The sequence below is a fragment of the Lepisosteus oculatus genome, chromosome 14, assembly GCF_040954835.1.
Source record: "Lepisosteus oculatus isolate fLepOcu1 chromosome 14, fLepOcu1.hap2, whole genome shotgun sequence".
NCBI lineage: Eukaryota > Metazoa > Chordata > Actinopteri > Semionotiformes > Lepisosteidae > Lepisosteus > Lepisosteus oculatus.
The window spans coordinates 34,643,820-34,660,074 of record NC_090709.1 but is presented as its reverse complement, the minus strand read 5'-3'; positions in this window follow the sequence as shown (position 1 = coordinate 34,660,074).

Sequence of the window (16,255 nt, the reverse complement as noted above, 5' to 3'; positions counted from 1 at the left end):
TGGCGGATGGTTTCAAAAGTACACTGGTAGAGCGCGTTAAGATGAGCAGATGCTTTTCATTGCAATTAGGTGAGTCTGTAATCGATTTGGCCAATTCACTCGTTTATGTTAGATATGAGTTTGAGGGTATGTCTCATGAGGACTTTCTGTTCTGTAAACCGCTACCATCAGGAACAGGAAAGCAAGAGCAATGAAAAGCTGCACAGCGCTGTGAAAGAAAATACAGAGAAGTGAAAGGCAGTCCTTTCTCTAAGGAGGTAGAAGAAGAGCGATTCCCCGTCGGGGAATCAAACCCCGGTCTCCCACATGACAGGCAGGGATACTCACCACTATACTAACAAGGAAGACATCGCCCTCTCTGACCCCAGGCATCGTGTCTTGACCCACCGTGCTGGAAGCCGACGCGTACTGTGATTCCTTTACAGAGCAGAAATGACAACCGAGGAGCCGAGAGATCATTTCAGCATTTCGCGTCTGAACGGAAAACACAAACGACCAACTCGGAATGACTTGCTTTTGACACTTTTCAAAGCGTTCTTTGTGCACAACGACTGCGCTGCCTAGCAGATACAAATGGGTTGTACAACTTCGATCTAGCAAATGCAAGAGGGCTAAGCCCCCTTTCTTTTAGCCCAGGTTCGATCTGTCTCCCAGAATCACCAGGGCGCACGCACACACACACCCGTGCCGTTGAAGTGCTCTGCTTCATTTCTAAGGGCAACTCAACATTCACTCCTACCCCGAGAACAGAAAAGACAGCGTCCGCAGCAACAACAGCTCAGGTCTCTGCACAGGAGCTAAGCTGCCCCCATCTCCTCCTGCGGAGTGGAGTCCTGCCTGGAGCCGTGTTTGCAGGCAGCGGCTCCCCGCGCTCTGTCTGTGCGTCGTGTCCAAGAGGTCCTGGGAGGAAGAGAGAGCCCTCCCACTCGGGGGCTTTTCCACGGTCTGTGTGAGGAGGGGTGGGTGTGTCCAGTAGCTTATCGAGCATGTTGTGTATCTTAATAAAGAGCCTTTCTTATATGATTTAGACTATTTTATTAACTACACAAATCACGGTCTCACACCATATGTTCCCGCCTTCTACTCTCTCGGTCTGTTGTCTCGCGATGTCTATTCACTATACGACATCCCTTCCTTTGTTATTTTTAAAGTCTATAGCTTTACCATACAATTGTAACAATTTTATATCAACACACAGTAAACTGTTATTAACTATTACAACAAAATGTACATAAAGCCTTTCATTTCTATTCAATACATTCATCTTTTTTTACAACAATTTCTATATGTACCAACTCAAATTTTAGTTCAATTTCTACTTAAGTCACTTCTAAATATCACCTCATTTCTAGCAGTCTAAGCAACATCTACATAGATAACACAAACAAAATAGGGCAATTTAACATTTGGAGAGCTATGCAAGTCCTGTATTTTTAAATGTCTCTGTAATGAGCCGGTTTCCTGATAACCCTGCCACTAATGGTTGTTACTTTACTTCTGGGTAAAGTTACTGGCTCTCCTACGGATGTACTCTCCACTGTCTGAGGACTCGGCACTTCCTGCATGTCAGAAAGTCCTGTATTCTCAGCATTTTCTGTTTCTGCAGATTCAAAATCAAGATCCAATGGAGGAGCGTTTCAAAGATGTTTTACATTTCTCATTATTTTTGAGCCATCTTCCACATTCACTAACTCAAAAGAGTTACAAGAGGTGTTTCTCAATAACACATAGCGAGTGTCTTTGAACTTGGCATCCAATTTACCGGTGTCTAGGCCAGCCACAAACACTACGTCACCGACCTTGAAGTTATGATCCCTTGCTCGATGTGTCTGGTCTGCATATAATTTCATTTTGTGTGCATACTCCTCATGATGTCTATGGATATCTTTTGTCTTTTGAATGTCCCTTGGCTCTTCTTCTTTCTTTTCCATGTTTGGTAGTTTAGTCCGGATATCACGCCCAAAGATAAGATTAGCTGGGGTTTCTCCAGATGCCCTGTGTGGTGTTGATCTATAAGTCAGCAGAATCTTAGGGAGTTCCTCTCTCTCTTTTTTCCTTCTGTCACAGCTGCTCTTAAGGCCTTTTTCAGGTATCTGTGAAATCTTTCAATTTTGCCATTACATCTCAGATAGTAAGGTGATGCACAGATGTGTTTAATTCCACAATTAGTCAGAAATGATTCAAACAACTGTCCTATGAATTGCCTGCCATTATCTGTTACTACCTCTAGTGGATAACCAAATCGTGCAAAGATGTTCATCATCTCTCTAATAACTGTGGCTGAAGATATGTCTGATACAACAACCGCCTCAGGGTAAGAAGTATAATAGTCTATGACAGTCAATATGTATTCATTCTGAATGGGACCTACCAGGGCAATGCCCAATTTTGTCCAAGGCCTTGGTGGTAATTCAAGTGGTTGGAGAGGTTGATCCTCCTGCAATGGCTGATTCAACACACAAGTGGAACAATTCCTGATTAGTCTTTCAACATCACTGTCCATGTTGGGCCAGTAAAAGTTGCTTCTCAGGTACTGTTTTGTACAAACTACACCGTGATGTGTCTCATGTGCTATTTTCAGTGCTTGTCTGATTTTTGTTTTCGGTAACACAATCCTCTGTCCTCTTAAAAGCAGTCCATCATATGTAGATAACTCCAACCTACACCTGTGGTATGGCTGCAGTTCGTCTGGAATTGGATTAGGCCATTGTCCTTTTTCCACTATGGACATCAACAATTTCAATGTGTCATCTTCGTTTGTTGCTTGTTTAAGTTCCTCAAGTGTCAGTGCATGCATATCATAAGTGCTGATTGAAAGCACTCCATCAACATAGGTGTCTACATAACCAGTGTCTTCTGTGTCTGGTAAAGGAAGACGTGACAATGAGTCTGCGACATTGGTTTTCCCTACTATGTGTTCAATTTTGTAATCATAAGGCCATAATCTCAATCCAAGTCTTTGTATCTTGGGTGGTAACAATGTTGCCTTTTTGGGATTGAACATATAAATGAGGGGTTTATGATCCATTTGAAGTGTGAACTTGCCTCCCCATAAATATGTCCACTGCCCAAACACAACCCAAGGCTTCACGCTCTATTTGTGAGTAATGCCTTTCTGTTGGGGTAAGTGAGCGACTTGCATATGCCACTGGTTTGTTCTGTCCATCTTCTTGTCTTTGTAGCAATACTGCTCCAAGTCCTACAGGATTCGCGTCACTGATCACTACTGTTGATGCATCTAGTTTGAAGTATGCCAGACATGGTTCAGTTACAAGTGCTCTTTTCAACTCTGCAATGGCTTTCTCAGTTTTCGATATCCATTCCCACTTCTGTCCTTTCCTCATTAGTTTTCTAAGGGTTCTGATATATCTGCATAATTAGGAATTAATTTCATCAAAAATCCACAAGTGCCTAAGAACAAGTGCAGAAGCGCAACATTCTCAGGTCTCGGTGCACTGCAAACAGCTCTCACCTTTTTCGGGTCTGGTTTTATTCCTTCTGCAGTGACCAAATGTCCCAGTATCTCGATCTCTTTTAGGCCAAAGATGCACTTATCTTTATTTAAAGTTAAGCCTCTGTCTTGGAATCTTTGGAATACTTGCCTGAGCCTCTGTTCAAGTTGTTCTTCATTTTCCGCATGTACTACAACATCATCCATATACCATACAACACCAGGCATTTCACACAACATCGAGTCCATAGCCTTCTGATAGGCCTCTGGGGCACTAGACAAGCCATAAGGAACTACTCTGAAATGGTAACAACCCCTGTGTGTGGTGAAAGTAGTAAGGTGTCTTGATGCCAGGGCCAACTCAACTTACCAGAATCCTTTTCGAACATCTAACTTTGCAAAAACTTTGGCTCTTTGCACTGCTTGCAATATGCTGTCAACCGTTGGTACTAGATGTCTCTCTCTGATTACTGCTTTATTCACTTCTCACAGATCCACACATCCTTGGTGTCTTTTTAGGTATTATCAGAATATTTTAGATCCATCTGCACCTTGATTCACTTCTTCAATAATTCCATCATCCAGGATTTTATCTAACTCCTGATTAACAGCTTCTATCACTGGACAGGGTACTCGTCTCAGACTTTGAGCTACTGGCAAAACTTTCTCATCTACTGTAACCTTGATCTGTCCTAAACCTTTAAAGAGTGACTCATATTCCTGTGCTAACTGCTGAAACTTCTGTGAGGACTGGTCAACCACATTGACAGTGTCTCCTACATTCAGAATCTTCAGATCGAAACATGCTTTTCTTCCCAACAATTGTTCTACATTTCCTTCAATTCCATAGGCTTTGTCCTTTATTACATTTTCCTACCATTTCAGCTGTGCCTCAAAGTAGCCAACACACTGAAGTGGACTAATTTGTGCATAGGCATAGCATTTCTTATTAGTCTGCTTAAGTTTAGTTCTGTGTGCAAACACTTTCTTGAAACGTTCTACTCCAATGAGGTTTCTTCCACTTCCTGTATCTATCAACATTTTTATCTCTTGGCCATTTATTTGAACAGTTTCTTTACCTTCAGGGTCAATGGAATAAACAAATTCATCTGAGTCTGAAGAAGGTTCTTGAACTGCGCTCACTGGTTTATCCGTTTTTTTAAGCTTTGTCCCTTCCTTATTTGTATTAACTTTCTTTTCTTTTTGGAAACTGATTTTCTTTCTACACACTCTGGTGCATAATGACCTGTTTTCTTACAGTGTAGACATTTTGTTACTTGTGCTCCGCATTCATCTGCTTTGTGCGTTGGTAGTCCGCACCTGTAATGTCAGTTATGTAATGTCAGCCGTCCCCTGTTCTTCTATGTCTGTAACTTGACTGCGTCCTGCTGCTCAGCTTTTGTTTCTAAAGTTTGAGAGAGCAACCCGTTCAATGTTTCTTTTGAAGTAAACATGACTCTCTCTAGCTTTGTCACTGTGGTTAGAAAGCATTTTTTTGATTCTGCTTGAGCTGCTTCATAAATTCTAGCAACTGTAAGAGCTCTTTCTAAAGTCGATCTCTTAACATGTCAGCTTCAAATCCTTCAAAGTCACATGATTTGGCCAGTTCTCTTAGTGCATTTACAAAAGCATCAACAGACTCGTCCTGACACTGAGATCTTGTCACAACCGCCAGCCAGCCCAGATAAACTAACCAGTGCCAGCAGCAGTTTGAAAATAACAATTGAGTCTTCTCTTAGAGAGCTCTACCTCGCCTTTCTTTGTACCTCGCTTACTATACTTCTCCTGGTTCCTGAACTATCCTTTTGGCCCTTGACCTTGAACCTTGCCTACTGATTTGGATTGTAATATCTCCAGGATTTTTGACGTTTTGGATTGTACTCCTGTTTTGATATCTACCTGGTCCTGCGTCTGCATACGATCTGCATACCTATTCGTGGGGGATTCTTTACAGATCCTTGTCTAAATTTATGCCATTCCAAAACCACATTTCTCTGCAGTGTAAAGTAAGTGTCTAAGGCAGCTACAGTCTGTTCATACTGTAAGTGTAAGCAATTATTATTATTAATTATTTGTTATCTTTTGCCAGAAACCAAACAAAGTATGTATGAAAACAGTAAAAAAGTTCATCATAACACAACACAGTCCCTTTTATATATGATCACTACACAGTGTTAACATCAAAGTAGTAGTGCAAAGAATTCTAAATCAACAGTATGTCACCATGACATGATTTATTCCACTTTGCTGTAAGAAAGATCAAAGAAAACTGGCTTCTGTCAAATAGAGGTGTATCCAACGTGATTCCTTATTAGGTTAACCAAATATTACCATCTCTACAGTACCTTTCAGACAGGACACACTACTAAAAGGATTCTAACCGAAACAATAAAACACAATCACATCATCGAAGTCTGAACCCCACTGACTTTCAATATCATACCGTGTACATCTCCAGGCTTGGAGACTCATCAAAAAAGAACAACCTAGACACCAAAGTGATCCTTTTCTTCCAGTAAGATTATGGCATTTGCAGGATGCTGTCTAGATCAATGAACAGCTTACGTTAATAATAGCGAGCAGGTAGCATAGCATTTAGACACACAGCCCCTAAATTGTAGAAATATGTCAGACCTTATTAAGGATGCCCCATACCTACAAGCATATTTAACAATGCTGTAGTCTTCTACATCATCTCTGTAGTCTTATTGATCCTGAGTGATCTAATTCTTTAGGAGGTGCAGAAACAGATATCAAGTGGGTAAGTAGACAACCACATTGCAATTGTTTTTTCTGTGTCTAACCCTTTTTTTTTCTCCACACCAAGCCTGCCACTCTTCGGTGCCTTTGGTTGATATCGAGCTCCGTCCCCCATGACAAGGGATCCTCCTGGATTTCTGAAGCAAGGAACCCAGCCGATATGAGTCCCTACAAAACTCAAGATCCTGTACTGCTCAACCCAGTGGATGGGACATACTCAACATTAATATCTAGCCTGACATAATACAGGGAATAGAATTCACTGTGTCAATCTGCATGGTGGTGCATGTGAACTGTTTCTAGTAACTACTTGTCATACCTGGAGGGGAGGTCAATCATCAGGCCTTGGTCCCCCAGAGATTTTTTTTCTCCTTTGGAGTTTTTTTGTTTCTCTCCTTCGTGCCTGATGGTTACACAGTCACATCTGCATACCACACCTTCATTGTGATTTGCTACAGATACAGCTTATTTAAAATGTGAAATTAGGAAAAACTAAAAAAGCATGAAATAAAAAGAATGTCAAATCTAAAATTTTCAGATGTTGTGATGAAGCTTTTGACTCATGAATAGCACCCCCCATCCCAGTGTAATGCATGTTTAATGGTGCTGTATTGAAAAAATAATTTAAAAAAAGGTTTCACAACCCCAAGCAAGGTTGTATAAGGTGAGGGGGGGGGGGGGGGGGCTGTCTGGTGTGTAAAACACTTGGTTGCAGCATTGTGGGTGCTGTAGTTTAAATGCTATTGGTTTGTGAACAGCATACCCCTATCCCAGCGCAGAATGCCACAATAATTAAAAGCATGAGAAAATGAGATTCAGAATGCAAAGCTGTATTAGTCTTCTGTGTAAAAAATCGGTTTGAACATCATTGGAGCTGTTTGAATTAAGCTGCTGAGTAAAGAATATTTTTAATTTTCCCGCTGTCAGCACTATAGTGTATATATAGTTGACCCTTACCTGAATGAAAACAGGACATTAAGAAAGGGTTTCAGAAATCAAACAAAGCTTTATTCCTGTGCATACAGTCTGGGTAATTGGAGACTGCGCTGTCCTGCTTCCTATGGTGATATACTGGTTTTTCACACAAAGCCGTATTGAGCAGTATTTCTTGCATTGTGATCGTGTGTACACAGCAGTCCCCCAGGTTCCAGTTAGTGCGTAGTTACACATCAATGAAAAACCAGAGGTTTAAAAAGATAATTAGCTCACTTATAGTTTGATGTAGAGGGTGTGATTCACCCCATGGTTTTTAAAATGCATTTAGTTTGAAGGCTTTCTGTGTTTCCATTGCTAAGATATGGTCAAAATAATATCCGTGCGTGGTAAAAAAAATGTCTTAAAAATGACATAGTGAAGGCTGTGAAAACAGTCACAATGTAGTTTGCACATAAAGCAAGTGTTTTCTTAAACCTAAGAGGTTTTGTGAAAATGATACAGGTGAGCCAAAATCGTTTTTGAATGCTTACTTTACCCCGGTCAATGACAGTACCTACAGGCTATCGATAGGTTTGCTGGCACTGTGGGTTTGTTGTTCCTGACAATGTGCATGCTGAGAAATGCGCACAGACTGGCTTTCTTCTCGGAATGAAAATGTTACCGCTTGTACCTCATGTTAACACAGTTTTAACCGTTAGCACACTCATATATATCCTGAATCAAGAATTAATGTGCCCTGGAATCCATTGTACCGCTTCAAACTGAAAGTCAGATATTTAGAGACTTGGTAAAGACTTTTTACAGGAAGAGATGTCGTGCTTCAGCTGCTCTGGCCTGCAAAGTGCGAAGGGGCTTCATTTGAAATACCCGATTATATTTCAAAATCCAAGGTACTTTTGCTGTGCTAGAATGTATAATTTATTATAAATGTTTCTTTCACAGCCTCTTCTTCAGGAAACCTCGCACACACTAAACATTCTTCAAAGACTATAGGAACAGTAAAAAAGAAAGCAGTAAGATGGATGAAAATAAAATATTTTGACGTCTCTTCTGCAACTGATGAATACTCCTGTGTGACGTTATTTCTTAAATAGATTCTGTTTTTTTGCCACAGGCTGTGGGTCTCTGTTTTCAGCCACTGGCCAAGGTTCCAGTCTGTAAAAAGAGCAAGAGCACCTGTTTGGAGTGTTTACGACAGCAGCGGGTCTCCAAACAGAACTTCATCTCCTGAAAAGTGCCCCTCCCTGCCACACAGGTTGCTGTGCCTGGTGCAATGCATATCTCCACACAGCCCTCCACCCCCAGCAGAGCACACACCGCCTCAGGACACTCCGTCCTGTCCTCTCTGCTCACCACCACCCAGGAATTGGCTGATGCCATCCCCACTGTCTCTCTCCCCTCAGGAAGCACTATCTACACAGCAGAATTCACAGATGCCAATGCCATGTACAGTTCTCACAGATGTCCATCTTTTGTCCATCAGTCAAGAGAAGGAGGGGGGATTGAATGTGCAGTGTGTCGGCACAGAGGGGACAGCCAGAGCCGACCACTACGCCGCTCTTCTGTTTTGTAATTTTGTGACTGGGATTGTGTGATTGGAAACCGATACATGATAGGATAAACAAAATGCTTCAAAGAAAGAGGTGCTCTTTCTCTCTGGTTTTAGTCTGTGTAGCAATAAAACAATCAGATTAAACAAGAGAGAGTGCGACGTTACTTTTCGTCAATGAAAAAATAGTCTTTTCATGTTTATTTAAGTGTCCTTCTTTCATTTGGATTGTATGAAACAACTCGGGAGTTATTGTTATGATTACTCTATTAACGAATCCTCAACTCGTTCACTTTTTGTTATTTTGGGAACATTTTGACATGTTGCTTTTAGCCGTCGATACTGTTGAATTCACTCAGTTTGTAATGTAGGGTGCTCTGAACAAGTTAAACTTTGATACAGGACAAATGTATTTCCCACAAGCTATACTGTAGTAGCTTTAAAAGTATACAATATCACACCATATGCATGTGGCACGTCTTTGTTCAACTTGAGAAAAAACAGGACATTTGATTGCTGGTTGCCTTATGTTAAAGGCCAACAATGACACCAGAAAACTGAAAGTTCCTTCCCCTCCCCCAGTAGAACTGTCTAATCTACATAAACACAGTGGGATGTAACACCTAGCCTAGACTTTGTGAGAAGTATGGAGCTGCGTTGCATTAAAATGGCTGCAATGGAATATACAGTAGTAGGCAAAAGTTAATTTCAAGCTGAAAAGAAAAGACTCAACATGTCCCCTCTATATATTTTCCATTTAGACCATCCAATGTAATTTATTATTAATATCTTCCGTATCCCATTAAAATCAGAAAGTTTCTTACACGTGTAAATCCAACTATTTTCTAATCGCTTTATCCAGGACAGGTAACAGTTTCACCAATACTATTTGGTAACTTTTTACGATTGTCAGACTTCAGAATGCTTCAACTGATGCTTAAAGATATGACATAATGCGCACTGTGTTAAAGAGCTATTGAGCACAGAACATCTTTACACTTGTGAAAAGATTTGCACGTGCAGTTTATTCTTATCTGTGTGAAAACAGGAAATATCGATGGAGTTTCAGAAAGTAAACGGAGGTATAGAACACCCTATCTCAGATGTTTAATAAATTTTGTTTTATTAGTTTGTGAAAACAGTTACAAAATACCCCAAACAAAATACAATTTTAGAATACAAGCAGTTTGAAATTATTAGTTGTTATTAATAAATCACTTAATTTTGAACATCTTGTGATATTTAGAAATAGCAACAAATCAATATAATTTACTATTTTAGTTTTTCAAAGAAATGTTTTTGTTAAAGGAAAACTCATGCCAGGAGCTGGGTTCAAACAAAGCTATAGCTGAAAAGGGCAGGCAAAATGTTTAAGTAATCATGGGTGAACAAGACAAATTGATGCAGATGTTTAGAAAGAAAGTGGACTACAGTAATATTTTGAACTTACAGCCTATCCAAATGTTATTCATTATTAATCTTTCATATCACATTAAAATGAATGTTTTTTTTAATGTAAGAGACAATACACAATTTGTGTCCTCTATAACACTTCAGTGTACTTTTTAATCAGTTTAATGTTTAACAATGTAATACAAAGCTTAAACTTATTAAATTGTATATACCGTTTAGACTGTTAAATTCTGTAATTGACAAAAGATTGTCCCTCAGCATTGACAGGGATTCAAAACCAAGTGTTTTCTGGCAACAGCCCAAATGCTGCACATGAGAGCTTTCATAGCTCCGCCTGGTGGTTTTACAAGATATTCCACCCTACTTCGATACATCATGCGGTATCCTACAGTTCTTTGCGGAACAAGCACTGCGATTTACTGCAGCATACCTTGCACATTTTGAATGGTTGGATCTGTAGTTCTACTCAGTTTGGTGAATTCTTGATAAACCAAACTGGTGCCCTCCCTCTAACTCACCATTCCTCCCTTATGGTAGTGTATGCAGAGAAACCCATGTATATAAACCCATAGAGTCAAATGCAATCGACTTCCCCAGTTAAAACACAGCCGCGTACTAGGTTAGTATGGTACATTCTGGAGATCATCTCCCGCTCTGAGTTCAATTGCGGCAAAAAACATGTGGAACAAAGTTGGAGCTCAGCTTAACTTGTGCTTAATCCGGTTCCGAGGGCTCGGCGTTGTTGTAATAATTAGCCTGAACTGCAGGGGACTGTACATCAGAACACTTCTGACTAGTAGAATAATAGGTAGGCCACGTTAATATACAATTACTTTTCTGTATCTTGTTTATATTCAAACTAAATTTCCTGACAAATCAGTTAGTTTTTAATTTAAGAATTGCATTTAGACGACAATTCACCTGATGAGGTGACATAGTTATTAATGAGATACCCAATTATATTTAGTCATGAAACAAATGAGAACCACAGCTTTGCATTTGAAATTAAACACTACTGTATTATTGCAACATTAATTTTGTTTAACACTCCAGATGAATAAGCAGACATCATTATACCTAAATCATTACAAAAGACACCGACTAATAATCAGTAAAGTTAAGTTTTATTTTTAACAGAACTGGAAATTAGACTAATAAAAATACTTGAGCAAAAAACAAACAACAAAACAATTGTTCCTCTGACCTTCTAAGCATTTTTTTAAAGGCAATACATTTCTTTAGCAGGGTGTGCCTTGTGTTTACTTTTCAGAACTTTGATTTTCTCTCTCTCCTGTGTCAGTTCAGATTAAGCTCTTTAATCAGTTCCAACATCTTCCTTTCGAAGGGGGGAAGTGCTTGCTGGCGTGTTGTTTTGCTAAGTCTTGCTTATCCTTTATGATGGTATTTTCTAACACCTGCGCACAATCCAACAACATTAGAAGACCAGCACTATAACAGGAGTCATAAAACCACAAGAAGCCACATTGAACAAGCTTTCAGAATTGTAAAACAACGCTTTGCTTGTCTGTCATTTGGTTTGCATACCAGTCCATCAAGAGCTAGCACAACCCTGGCTGTTTTAACACAGTCATTGGATCACAGCCACAGGACAGAAAAGGGACTGTAAACCATCATATATCACTTAAGATGCTGAGTTTTTTTCCTTTAACATGCTTGGGTGCAACCTATTTCCTCCTCATCCCTGCTTTCCTCTGATAACCACAAACACAGAGAACCATCACTAAAATATTTAACAAATCTATCCAGTTGACTCCTCGATTTTATAGAACACATTAAAGCCTCACGCTACATTTATATAAATAATAGTTTAAGTTCTGTTCTCTTCACTCCCTAGCACCTTAAACTTCACAGCTACTAGTAATGATTAACATTCAACATAATTAGTAAATGTCACTTTTGTAAATACACACATTAATCAACTTCATTATGAATAAATGTGGTATGAGTGTTAAGCAATTTTAATTAAATATTACAATGTTTTCAAGCAGATGCATACATTCAGTACGTGGTAACTATTATTTCCACTATATTCTAGAGCCTTCTAATGCAATTCATCGTTACACCAAGTATGGTATTAAGTTGCTCAAGCCATATTAAAGGGTGGTTTAAAATAATTAACTAGTTTAGTCACTTCTAGAGGGCAACAAATATTACTCTGTGTTCGTTGCAATTGAGAACAGGTTAAGTACAGTGCTGTGGACTAAGCACAGCAGCAACGTTCGTTGCAATTGGACTTAAAGTGGAGCACAACTTCAGACCACAGCTGCGTACTAAACACGGGTTGAACACCTGTTAGTACTTCACTTTCAGTTTGTTGCAATTAACCCTTAGACTTTGCACTACGAAGGTGTAAATCAAGCTCAAGCAGAGACAACCCATTAATGGCTTTCATAACTTCCATTAGTCTCCACCTCTGTCTTCCCTAACTCATTCTTGATCTTCCTAAACTAGGCGTTTAACTGAAATTCAGCCCAATGATACTGTTTAGTCTGAGAAAAAAAAATATAATAAGCGCTATTCCTGACAGCCTGAAAAGAAACAAAGATTCCTATAGCCTCAACTGAGCAAAAGAGTCCGTTTCTGCACCTTCTGAAGTATTATTTAAAAAAAAAACTCCAGCACTGACTGGAGAGGCTGTGGGTGTCCGGGCTCAGCGGTTATATAGGACAGGACTCAGCGCGCAGCAGGTGCGACTCATTGCCCTACGCTGCCCGTGCGGAATGCGCGTCTCCTCCCTCCACACGCCACCGCCTCGCTAAACCGCCTTCATACTCCCCAGCGGCAATAACATCTCCATTTATTACATTTATTCTTCCCTCTTAACCCAGAAAACTCCCGGGACGTTTCTGTGAACCGGTAAAGCTCTCTCTGTTGGTGGTCACAAGAAGAAACAATGCACGAGCTGAAAGCAGGAAGTCAAAACACTCCTCCTCACTGTACGAGCACATCTGGGTCCAGACTTCCGAAGACTCCTAAAAGTGAATTTCCAGATTCCTTAAAGTCATGTTAAAGTCCCCCATCCGTTCGTTTCAAATGCATAAATTGGATGAGTTCGGGTACTTTTCTGATGTATTTTAATAGTTTGTAACGTGTTAAATATTTTACAAGTAAAATTTATCAACTTCACTTTCATGCGAGGTTTTGCGTGGATACAAAAACACCCCAGTGGGCAAAAGACGTATAATATACGTCTATTAAATGCATACCTTAGACGTCTAAATGTGGTCCGCAATTCGTCTAGAATGAAATTCTAATATACGTCTATTGTTATACGTCAATTATACGTCTATGATTAGATGTTCATTATACGTAAATGTTTGGAGTTCTATTATACGGATAAATTTAGAGGACTATTATACATATATGGTTGGAGTTCTGGATAACTTTAGAGGACTATTATACGTATATGGTTAGAAGTCTATTATACGGATAACTTTAGAGGTCTATTATACGTATATGGTTAGAAGTCTATTATACGGATAACTTTAGAGGTCTATTATACGTATATGGTTAGAGGTCTATTATACGGATAACTTTAGAGGTCTATTATACGGTTAACTTTAGAGGTCTATTATACGGATAACTTTAGAGGTCTATTATACGGATAACTTTAGAGGTCTATTATACGTATATGGTTAGAAGTCTATTATACGGATAACTTTAGAGGTCTATTATACGTATATGGTTAGAGGTCTATTATACGGATAACTTTAGAGGTCTATTATACGGTTAACTTTAGAGGTCTATTATACGGATAACTTTAGAGGTCTATTATACGGATAACTTTAGAGGTCTATTATACGGATAACATTAGAGGTCTATTATACGTATATGGTTAGAGGTCTATTATACGTATATGGGTAGAGGTTTATTATACATCAAAGATAGGTTTTATAGGTGTAGAAACAAGTAAACCAAGCCAATGATTAAATTTATTCTGAAAATACACATTCACACCTGAAACATATGTATTTCAAATTATACATTGTATACATTCAATCAACAATCAACATATGGGCAATAATCATAAAAAACACAACTAGTCTTAAACTTCAGCTACAAATTCTGGTAACATGGCAATATACAGTATAGTAATGACAAACACAAACTAATTACATTAACACACTAACTCAAAACCTCATTTTGATTCAAATATAAATTTTAAAATGTACAACTTCTATATTTCCAAGAAAAAAAATATTGCAATGGAAGTTAAGACGATTTTTGTCCACTATTTGCAAACCCTGTCTAACTGTCCTAACAGAACAAGAAACCTATTATTTTCAGTGTCCAGATCTCCTGGCCCCCTGCCTTGCATATGCATTCTTCAAGTAACGTATTGCGTGCTCCTTTATTTCTTTTTCTGTTGATGTAGGGTGGGACTTCAGCACCGCAGCTAGGAGAAAATTATATAATATTACTTCCCAAATAAATGATGATTAATATCTTCTTTAGTATAATCTAAAAAATGAATGGTTTACTAAGCTCAAAGCTGAAATAAATGTATAAAATTTGGCTTGCATCATAGCAGTTGAGCAATAAAGTCTGTCCTAATTAAAGCGTACCCAAAGTTTGAAAGTACAACATAGAATAAGAATAATTAGAGCAAAAAGATTTTGTGTCATCTTCCCCATTCACACTATTTTTATGTGCCATTTTTTGCTTATTAACGTACTGTTTTAATCAAAATAATATTAAGTAAGATCTGTATGTATTCAGATAGTATTATTATTGTTCATACTTACTCGTCAAAAGAGGATTGCTGAGATATTTGCGAATACTAAAATCTTCTACATTTGAAAAATGTGTCCAAAATGGTGATAATAATTTACTTCATACACTATGCAGATTGCCGTATACTCCTAGATGCGGCACAAACAATGTATAAAAAGCCTTTGGCACTGTGTTAGATGTGTTTTTTACATTATATATGCATTTATTAATGTCGTCAATTTTACGGTTGCAATTCAACATTGATTATACATCGCGGCAACGTATATATACACGTATAGCTATATTATTGCTGTGATATATTCGTATATTTGACGAATCACTGCCCACTGGGAAGCCAGGGTATCGGCTTGTTACCCTCTCCCACCCCTCTCTGTGTACAGTAGAGCCACCTGTCCTGAGTGGAGGAGCTCACCCAGCTGTGTCTGGAGAGAAACCAGGGTATCGGCTTGTTCCACACCCCCACACCTCACTGTGTACAGTAGAGCCTCCCGTCCTGACTTGAGGAGCTGATCCAGCTGTGCCTGGAGAGAGAGCCAGGTTATCAGCTTGTTCCACACCCCCACCCCTCTCTGTGTACAGTAGATCCTCCTGTCCAAACTGGAGGAATTCATCCAGCTGTGTCTGGAGAGAAGCCAGGGTATCAGCTTGTTCCCCCGTCCCACCCCTCTGTGTACAGTAGAACCTCCTGTTCTGACTGGAGGAGCTTATAGGCATCCTCTCACGAGGCTCCAGTAAATGTAGGGGTTTGTGCATTTACAGGGACAATTATTAATTGTAGCATTAAGTCAGAAAATGGCTTTGATGGCTATTAGAAAACCGACTTTGCGGGATAACTCAGCAACACACACACTCGGATACTAATACATTTATTAATGCATAAAATGTGCATTTTAACATAACAGATCTTATTGTGAGGGTTAGCAGAATACAAAAGGTATACATTCCATCACGAAGAGTTACAAACCAAGAGGGACATACATTCCGTATATCATTCATTTAGACCGTTTTGTAAATGAACTTTGTCACAACTTGTACATTAGATACTCAAAAGCAAGTACATGACTCATAGGAATTAAATTGATATCAACTCAGGTTGAGGTAACAATTGAATTCTCGAGCTTTAATGCAGAATGTGGAATACTCATCCGCTCTGTGGGGATTCAGATCTCCCGCGGACGCAAAGAAGCAGTGGCAGGCTGTTGCCGTGTCCAATCGGCGCTCTCTGGCCCGGTGCAAGGCAGTATTGGTTCGACGTGAGAGAAGGAGAAGGAAGAAGAGATTTCTGCTGTGGTGCGCTGCTGATGCTCTCTGAAGACCGGCTAGTTAGTGTTGGCTGAAACTAGCAGAGTTTGCACACAGAAAAGTCACAATCTTTAGACAGGAAGAAGACC